Here is a 9920-nt window from a genome sequence, read left to right on the forward strand (position 1 = left end):
CTAAGTAAAAATAATACTATGTGATAAAATTTTAAACATTGCATTAATGGTAACATTTTAATTGGTAACTTTTTATGTTTATGTCCATAAATATTATACCAAGTTTATTTTATATCAATAAAGTAACAATTACTGTGAAGTATTATATCATTAATTTATTTACTACAGAGAGTATTCTATATCTCAGATATTGATGCATCTGAGAGCTGATGTGGGCATTGTTCTAAGTACTGTATGGTTATCTAAATTTAAAGTACTACATTAGATATCAACCTGACAAAACTCAAGTGAGCTATTTAATTCATCTTTGTTTTTTTCAAAGACTTTCTTTTATTTTTAAATATGCTAAGTGTTATAAACAGAAGTTTTAGAGAGCAACAAAATTTTTTAAATTTTTGTTTTGTTTTGTCTGAAACAGGTTTTCTCAATGTAGCCCTGACTGTCCTAGAACTCACATTTAGACCAGGATCGCCTCAAACTCAGAAATCTGTCTTCCTCTGCCTCTTGAGTGCTGAGAGAATTAAAGTTTTAAGAAACATCATGTCTTTAAACTACTAAGCCATGATACTTATTTACTCAGTTAATCACATTAACTCACAAAAATTCAATTATATTAATAATAAACAAAAATTCAGACAAAATGCCAGGCTAAGCAAAGTGGTATAAATATTATAAATGTCCCCAAATGATAAATTGCAATTAATTCTTGTCATTGTTAAGAACAATTTGTTTTATAGACAAATTTATTTTAATGTAGTGGGTCTGAATAATTCAAAAGTATATTATGATTCTATGAAAAAAAATTTTCACATTTAGCACAATGTATAGTCTAAAATTTCAAATATACAATATTTTTATTTAAAATAAAATAATTCAGATATGTAGGAAATATCAAATAAGTATTTATTATGAATTTTTAATAAGATTTTGTGATGTTAAGCTTCAATCTAACTATAAAATTTCACACTTATTTTGTTTAATCAACTAAATGAGGAAAGTATTAATAAAATATTTAGACTGCATTTGAATTCTTAACCATTTAATTGTAAAACTAGAGTGTGTAGACACCGTTTTAAAATTATTTATCTAAGAGATATTTCAGATATTTTATATGCATTAAGATGGCTTTGACAATTTAGAAATATAATAGCAATTATTAACATAGATATCAAGAAACTGGTAGTTTTGTACATTTATAGTGTAGATAGAAAATAATGTGGTTCAACGGACATTTGTTTATCTTCATCTTAAAAAAAATTGGAATAAAATCTATCATTTCCACTTTTAGCAGATAATCCCAAATATAACTGAAAAACTGTACAGATATATGTGCATCAATATTAATGACATCACTCATAATGATCATAAGTAGGAAGTCCTATTTTGAAACAATAATTACACGTATAACAAAGTTTAACATGGGTTTTAATTTGAATAATACACATTTTAAAACCAATAAAAACCTTATCTATCCTATATTATACAATACCATGAATTATGATTGAGTTTAATATGTCAACTATAAAAGGGAGAATGTCTTGATATCATTTATATAAGAAAAATAGAAAATCATTCATATAGATACACAAAGCAGAAGAGTAGTTAGCAGGGAATTAGAGAACAGAGAATGGGGCTATATTTATCACAAGTGACAGTTACAGTTAGCAATGATGAAAAGGAAATGGAGAAGATTACATAGTAGTCTATTTAGCATTTGTGTCTTAATTGGGCATTTGCTGAGTTTAAGTATAAAACAATTTATTATGATATTAATATTAAAAACATAATTAGGAGATTATTACTAGAATGTATTGACATGACAGAAAACAAATTAAACTATATATGCTAGAGAAGAGTCTGATAGATCATGTCTGCCCCACTACACTGCTTGTGTGAGAGAATGGTCTGTATTCTGTCAATTATATTTTAAAGAAATGCTGGTTGGCCAGTAGCCAGGCAGGAAGTATTTGTGGGACAACCGGAAAGGAAGTAGGGGCAGGTTAATGAGAACAGGAGAATTCTGGGAAGGAGGAAGCCCATTTCTCTTCAGTCGTGACCTGTACACACAAGCAAGATGTGACTGCTTTGCTGAAAAAGGTACCAAGCCATGTGGCTAACATAGACTAGAATAATGGGCTAATATAAGTTTAAAAAGTTAATAAGAATCCTGAACTAATGGGACAATCAGTTTATAGTTAATGTAGACCTCTGTGTTATTTCCTTGGGACTTAATGATTGCAGGAACCAGGCAAGACAGAAACCCCAACAACATACTGCTACCCATGGGGAGTCTATCATGCTGAGTTTAATCTGAGTGTGCATGAAGGTGGTAACATATATGACTGTGGTCCTGGGGTGAGCCTCTGGCTGTGGAAAGATGAGTCAAGTAACATTATTCATAGAATCAGATAAAAATTAATCATCAGGAGATAAAAGACAAGACAAATCTGTACATAAAATTCCAGTTTAGGTAAGGTGTCAAATTTGAGTGGTCAATAAAGAAGAAATAACTGGATAAGAGAATTTTGGGAGGAAAGAAAATATTTGAGAAAACTCAGATTAAATAAATCTTGGGAAAATAAAATCTAGATTACACAATTGACTATATATAGAATTCAGCAAATTAAAAAACTGAAGTATGGCTTGGAAAATTATACATATATAATTATTTACATAATTTATATATTATCTATATAATTTCCATATTTAGGCATTAGATATTAAACTGTAAAAATTAATATAATCTTTGTATATAACTGTAAAATATGATGAAAAAACAGCTGAAAAGAAACGGGTAAAAAAAGGGTATCATTGGTGTGAGTGTGTGCAACTCAAGATAGTATCATGATCTTTGTTTAAAACAATACTATTCAAAACGGGCGCTGGTGGCGCACTCCCTTAATCCCAGCACTCGGGAGGCAGAGGTAGGTGAATTTCTGTGAGTTCAAGGCCAGCCTGGTCTACAAGAGCTAGTTCCAGGACAACCTCTGAAGGTACAGAGAAACCCTGTCTCGAAAAACAAACAAAAAAAAATACTATTCAAATTCATGAAATCATGATATAAGATATTAGAAATTATTTTCAGGACATTTTCTGCAGAATATTATAGATAGATTTGTAACTTGGGTTCCTTAATTCAAATTGAAATTTTAAACAAATTGAATAATGTCTATTACATATAACATCTAAATGATAAAATCTTATAAATATATAAATTATGAGATTACAAGAGTGAAGCAATCAAGTAGATTTGCCTTCTTCACTGGGCACAATTCTCATGCAGAGCCTCTAGATGGAGGGATGTGCCCCAGGTGAGCCACCATGAGAATATGAAAGAGAGCACATTAGTACTCTTATTTACATTGATTTTACTATCTTTGTAATTCAAGTATTTGAGTTAATTGATAGTATAATTTAAACTTACATATTTGTGAATAATCACATATATGATGATATTATATAATAAAGTTGTTAAATACGTGAACAAAAATTTTGCAGATAAGGAATTTCCAAAATCTTCCAAATGCATGAATTTTCACAGCAGTATTCTATAGCCTAAGGCAAAGAATACATTAATACATAGAGAGTGTATGCACAGTGGTATTTCCCCCGCACTTTCCTTTATTTCTTATATGTAAAACTAAATCATATGCCAGAAATGTGAACAAAACTTCAAAAATGTTAGAAATTTTTAAAAACACAGACTATATACTTTTCTCTAATTTATTAAAGTGTAATGCATACCAGAGATACCCTCTACAAACTTATAGTTCCTTTAAAAGTACTAATGTATTTGTGAAATATTAAAATATTATAAGATGGAGAAATTTTAAATACATCAGCACTTTTCTTTACAAAATTAGCTATTTCTCCAAGCATCATTTGAAAGTTTGCACATATTGAATTCACATAATTTTTTTTTCATTTAAAGCAAATTCCCTTCAACTTTTAAGAAAATGTATTATATGAAATTTCCAAGTAATGTGATAATGATCACAAACTATGACAATATATCATATTTTAAGTTAAGAACATATTAAAGATCATATTCCCTCAGAAGAAAATTTTGAGATTGCTTGAACACAGTTCAACTTTTTTTTATATGTTCAAATTATGTGATATTGTTTTTTTTGTCCCAAAGATAGTTGCTTTCTTTTAGGCTGTGGCCATGATCATTATCACCTGTGTGTAGTGTGAAGGCTGCTGGTTTGTTTCCTGGCTGCCCAGACTCCCAAATAACCACACAAAAGCTATATTAATTAAATCACTACTTGACCTATTAGCTCCAGCTTCTTATCAACAAGCTCTTACATGTGTATTGCCACGAGGCTGTGGATTACCAGATAAAGTTCTGGCGTCTGTCCTGGTGGGGATACATGGCTTCTCCCTGACCCTGCCTTCTTTCTCCCAGTCTTCAGTTTAGGTTTTCCTGCCCACGTGTGTTCTGTCCTGCTATAGGTCCAAAGTAGTTTCTTTATTAACCAATGGTATTCACTGTTTACAGAGGGAAATCTCACATCACCTCCCTTTTTCTGTTTAAATAAAAAAGAAAGTTTTAACATTAACATAATAAAATTACATTTAACAAAACAGATATCAAGCAAAAATTATAGTTACAATATTTATAACTACTTTATCTTTTATCATCACTAAGGAAAGCTATATTATTACTATCTATTCTTCAATTTCATCAAAGACTACAGAAAGATATAATATTACCTATGTAAACAGGAAGTACAATGTAAGCAACTTCCAAAATTCTAGAATTGACAGAGACATCTTGCTACTTCGATAGTCGTCCATAGTTGTTCTGTGTCATTGGGGCATCTAATCTTCAACCTACAGGTCCATAGTGTCTAGCAGACTCTTCCATGAAGCAGGAAATTTCATAGACAATTCCTTCTACATTGACAGTTTGTCAGTAACTTTCTTCTGTGTCCTTAAGACTGTCTGGTAGAATCTTTCATGAAGCAAGAACTTCAACGTAACATCTCACCTTCAGGCAAGATCAGCAATCATTTCTCAGTGTGTTCCACATGTCCAGTTCCCACAGCATAACATCAAGTAGTCCAGGCAAGAGCAGTTTCTTGCACAAATGGCTAGCAAACTCCTTAAGGAACCTCTTCAATGCCCATTACCCTCTTGAAGTAATTGGTGCTGCCAGGAGCAGATGTGCCTGACTGTCATGAAAACTCTTAACTTCTTAAAACATATGCCATATTCTTAAATGCCATATTCTATCATCTTTGAAAGGTTTGAAAAATGCCTATCCATCTGAAATACACCTCTGTATATCTATAAAATCTAACTAACTTGACTACAAGCTTGACTATTATAGACGATTATATATTAATTTATATCTCTTAATACATTACATTTTTAAATGAACTGCAAATCACAATACCGTAATCAAGAGCAGAAGTAAACATATAACAAGATTGACCTTAAATTTGCATCAATAGTGCAAGATCCATACCAATGCATAGTATCCATCTCTATATCATATTCCCCTTTAAATGTAAACAAACATTTATAAACAATATTTGGGAATTTGGGTGTAGTTATCTCTAAACTGTTTCCTGCTTTCTGTTGGTCAAAGTATTTTGGGGGGTGTTCATGGCGATCTTTAGAGTGTCTTGGTTCATTAAATCACATTAGCCTGAAATGAATCCATAGTTTCTCATTCTCTGTGGAAACAAAAGAGAAACCTCTATTCTAAAGTAACATATCCTTAGACTCATATTTGGGAATCAAGAAACCTTTAAAACATATCTGTTGGTTGAGCTTAGCAGTCTCCAGAATCAAATGTCTCACTGCAGTGAAAAAAATTTAAAGAAAATGCAATACTATACATAATCCAGTCTCTCTGTGTATATTCCATCTTTACATGGTTTATTTTCTTACTCTATTACTTTTCCTACACGTTTAATATTTATTTTATTATTTACTCGTTTAACCTATAACTGTCTATATTCTTTCATATTATTACATTTCCTCTTTGTTTTTTTTTTTTTACTCTTTTTCTTCTCTTTCCCAAGCCTATGTACATTTTTTTTTTTAAAAACACTGTGTCTGGTTTTGAGGTCTTTTATGACTGAATCTGTCTGTTGTGAATCTGCCATCATTTTCGGACCAGAAGTGCCTTTTTTAAAATTGGTAAGCAGGCATGGCTAGGGCCAATATGTCACTGCCTGATTGCTCCACCGAGTCCAAAAATGTACAGGCATGTTTGCTACCTCTGACAGTCAAGTACATTGTTCCATTTTTAGGCACACAGTGGGTCTATGTTGTCATTAAGCAAGTTGTAGCATTCTCCTCACAGAACCCATTTAAATGCATCACAACTCTACCTCCTGAAAGAGTCAGAGCCATTCAGCCCAGGAAGCTGCCATTTCAAATCCACACAGCTTTTTTCTGCTACAGCTGAATCGGGGAAACCGCTCTTTAAAGGAGCTGCAGCATGCCACCAGCAAGCAGACCCCTTGCAGGGAAAAAAAAATGCAGCTAAACTTTGTTTTTTAGTGTTAGAATTTCTTTCCAAACCCTCTCAGGTTTTATGTATATTTAGTCAGCCTTACATTAGTACGTCAATTGGTAGAACTAGGCTGCTTGTTTGTCCCCCACCTGCTCAGTCCCAAAATAACCACACAGAAACTCTATTAATTAAATTACTGCTTGTCCTATTAGCTCTAGCTTCTTTTCAGCTAGCTCTTACATGTTAATTTAATCCATTTCTATTAATCTGTGTTTTGCGATAAGGCTGTGGATTACCAGGTAAAGTTATGGTGTTTGTCTCTGGTGGGAATACAGCTTCTCCCTGACCCCACCTTATTTCTCCCAGCCTTCAGTTGAGTTTTCCCTGCCCACCTGTGTTCTGTCAAGCTATAGGTCCAAAGCAGTTTCTTTATTAGCCAGTGGTATTCATGGGATACAGAGGGGAATCCCACATCTTCTGGAGGAGTAGAACTGGGGCCTACATAGAGCCTTCACCCCATATGATAGCATCTTTACTACAGGAAATACTCTGTCTTCTATCAAAGGATAAACATCAACACCAACCAAGCCACAAACCCTTTGATTTACAATGATGTCCTGCCTGCAAGCTATGCTAGGGTAATAGTGGCACAAAGCTTGTGGGGGGAAAAAAGTAAACACTATCTGATTTGAATAAAGATATGGGTTCCAAGAGATGGAACCCACACCCAACAAAGCTTGGGTAACCAAAACCTGAGGCTAAATAGCACCTACAGGACAATTTAGGGACCTAGGGTAAAGTCAAATACTACTTCTGAGAAAAAGTAGCAATAAAGTGACTCCTGATGACATTTTGTTATACTCATAAAGAGTGTCTTGCTCAGCCCTCATCAGAAAAGCTTCTTCCTACAGCTGATCCAAACAGAAAATGAGAATCCTTGGACCATGCCACCCTAAATGTGATGACTCCATCAAATTCCTCCTCTCAAGGCTCATGAAACACTATGGAAGAAAGATAAAAAAATATAAGAACCAGAGAGGATCTAGAAGACCAAGAAAATAAAGCCCTACAAATCAGTATGGACACATGGTAGACAATTGATGGGCATATTATCTCACAGAGACCCAGGGAGAATTCAAAGGGCCTACATGGGTCTGCACCATGTAGTTGGAGTCCTAGAGCTGAAATAAAAATTGAACATATGCTCCCAAATCCCTTAGCCAGAGCTCTCTCCAAATGATAAACACTTGCAAATGAAAATTTAGTTTTCTCCAAAGGAGTTTCCTTGAGAAAGCAAACTATTCTTAAGAGTAGAACACATGCCCAGCTGTCTATGGCCAACAGGTCACAAACTCAGCAACATCTTTAGAGGTTGTCTCAGAATGTAGTCAGAGTCTTCTTTTATTATCCTAATCATCATCTTCATTATTGTTTATTACTGTATTCATTTTTTCTTCTCTCTTTTTAATCCCACAAGTCTTTTAGTTTAGTGTTTTAATGGGATTCCCGAATGTGTGAATAAGTGAGTATCTCTCTATTTCTTGTGCCTTTTCTTTCTTGGTCTTTTCCTTCTGTGTATTTGTTCTGTCACATTCAGGTGTGTTAGCTTTTATTTTATCTCTTTATTTATTTTATTCTATATTATTATTGTTACCCCATAAAAGCCTGCTTGTTTCCTAATGAAAAATAGTAAGGGGCTAGATACAGGTAAGAGGGAAAGTGGGGAGGATCTGAAGGATTATAAGGAGGAGAATGTGCAATTAGGATACATTATGTAAGAAAAACGTATATTTTCAAAAAAAGAGAAAAATGAGTGAAAAAATGAAATATCAGAATAACATATTTACATGGAAGTAGGAACATCACAATTTTAAATGAATCATTTGCCTTTGTAAATAATTAACATCTGAATAACTTGTATTGCTATCAAATATGAAAATGTATGTTGCCCCATAAATAAAAATGAATATTTAAATATTGTCTCCATAGTGGTTTGAAATAGAAAGGCCCAAGGAGGCTCAAATATTTAGTAACTAGCTTATGTATTGGTTTGAAAATTATTAGATTGTGTGGACTTTTTGGAAGAGGTATAACACTGGCCCTTGAGATTTCAAAATCTCATGCCATTTTCAATTGACCCCCCTATTTCATGCTTGTGGATTAAATGTAACACCTCACTCAGTCGCTACATCCAACTCCTGCCTGCCTGCCAGCCTGTGGTCATACAGCTCTCCAGGATGACATTGTCTCTAACACACTCAAAAAACATAACCCTCTAATTATATCCTTTCGCTTTTAAGTTGCCTTGGTCATGGCATGGCATTTTATCATGACAAAAGAAAAGTAATTATGACAGTGTCTTCCTTTATTGCTTACTAATTTCTCCATTACAAAATAAATCTACTATAAATGTTTACATATAAAGGGGTACTATGCTCCATGTAAAACTTAGCAGTACTGGGTTGCCGCATACCTTCCACAAGTTTTCTAATATGTGCATGAACTGATAATAAATTACATAATGAGCATAAGGAGAAAATATATAAACATCAATAGGTAGAATTTACTGCAACTTTTACTTAATTTTTAAAATTATTCTACAATCTATAAAATTACATAACCAACAGATTAAAAATTAAGCTGTTTTATAGTGAAACATTATTTAAGTAGCAAGTTGCAAATTGAGAAATTATATTCCTGCAATGTGTAGCTATTAGTATCTTAATATATACTAGTAATAAAATTATCCAAACAATGGAACATTATTAGATAAATGAAATAAGGGTATGCTTTTTTATTTATCTTTAGAATACTTCTAGTTAACTTTTTACCTCTATAAAATACAGTCATTTAAGTAGTCATATTACTTCCTATTATTTACTTGCAATCTAATTATACTGCATTCTAGTGGAAATCAAATTAAACTAATGTTTACCCACTGCCTTAATAACTACTCAAGAAGTTTGCAAGTCCATTAGGGAACTACAAATAGCAAATTTGCTGAAGGCTATGTTCTACATTGTATATACAGTGTGTCTTAAACAAATACAAAATCAGGTATAGTATTTAATTCAAATACTACTTATTAAAAATGAGCAAGCAAGGACTGCAAGGACTAATGATGTTCTTGCTTTGTTCATGTTAGGAGAAATATTACAGCACAAATCATATGGCTTTGTTGAGCTTTATTATGCCATCTGTGACAGAGTGTATTTTCCAAATGTGAAATGCCATCAGTGTTTCTCTCTTTCATTGGAAAGCAGAATGGAACTCTTCATGGTTGAATTTGGACTGGTTTTCTCAGTATTTGTAATCAATATAAAAAGCTTGTATAGTTGTAAGGAAACATACACGAATATATCAGACACAAACTCTCTGTTTCTTTCCATCTCTCTCTGTATTTCTCTCTCTCTCTCTCTCTCTCTCTCTCTCTCTCTCTCTCTCT

This window comes from Microtus ochrogaster, linkage group LG3 (assembly GCF_000317375.1).
Source record: "Microtus ochrogaster isolate Prairie Vole_2 linkage group LG3, MicOch1.0, whole genome shotgun sequence".
Classification (NCBI taxonomy): domain Eukaryota; kingdom Metazoa; phylum Chordata; class Mammalia; order Rodentia; family Cricetidae; genus Microtus; species Microtus ochrogaster.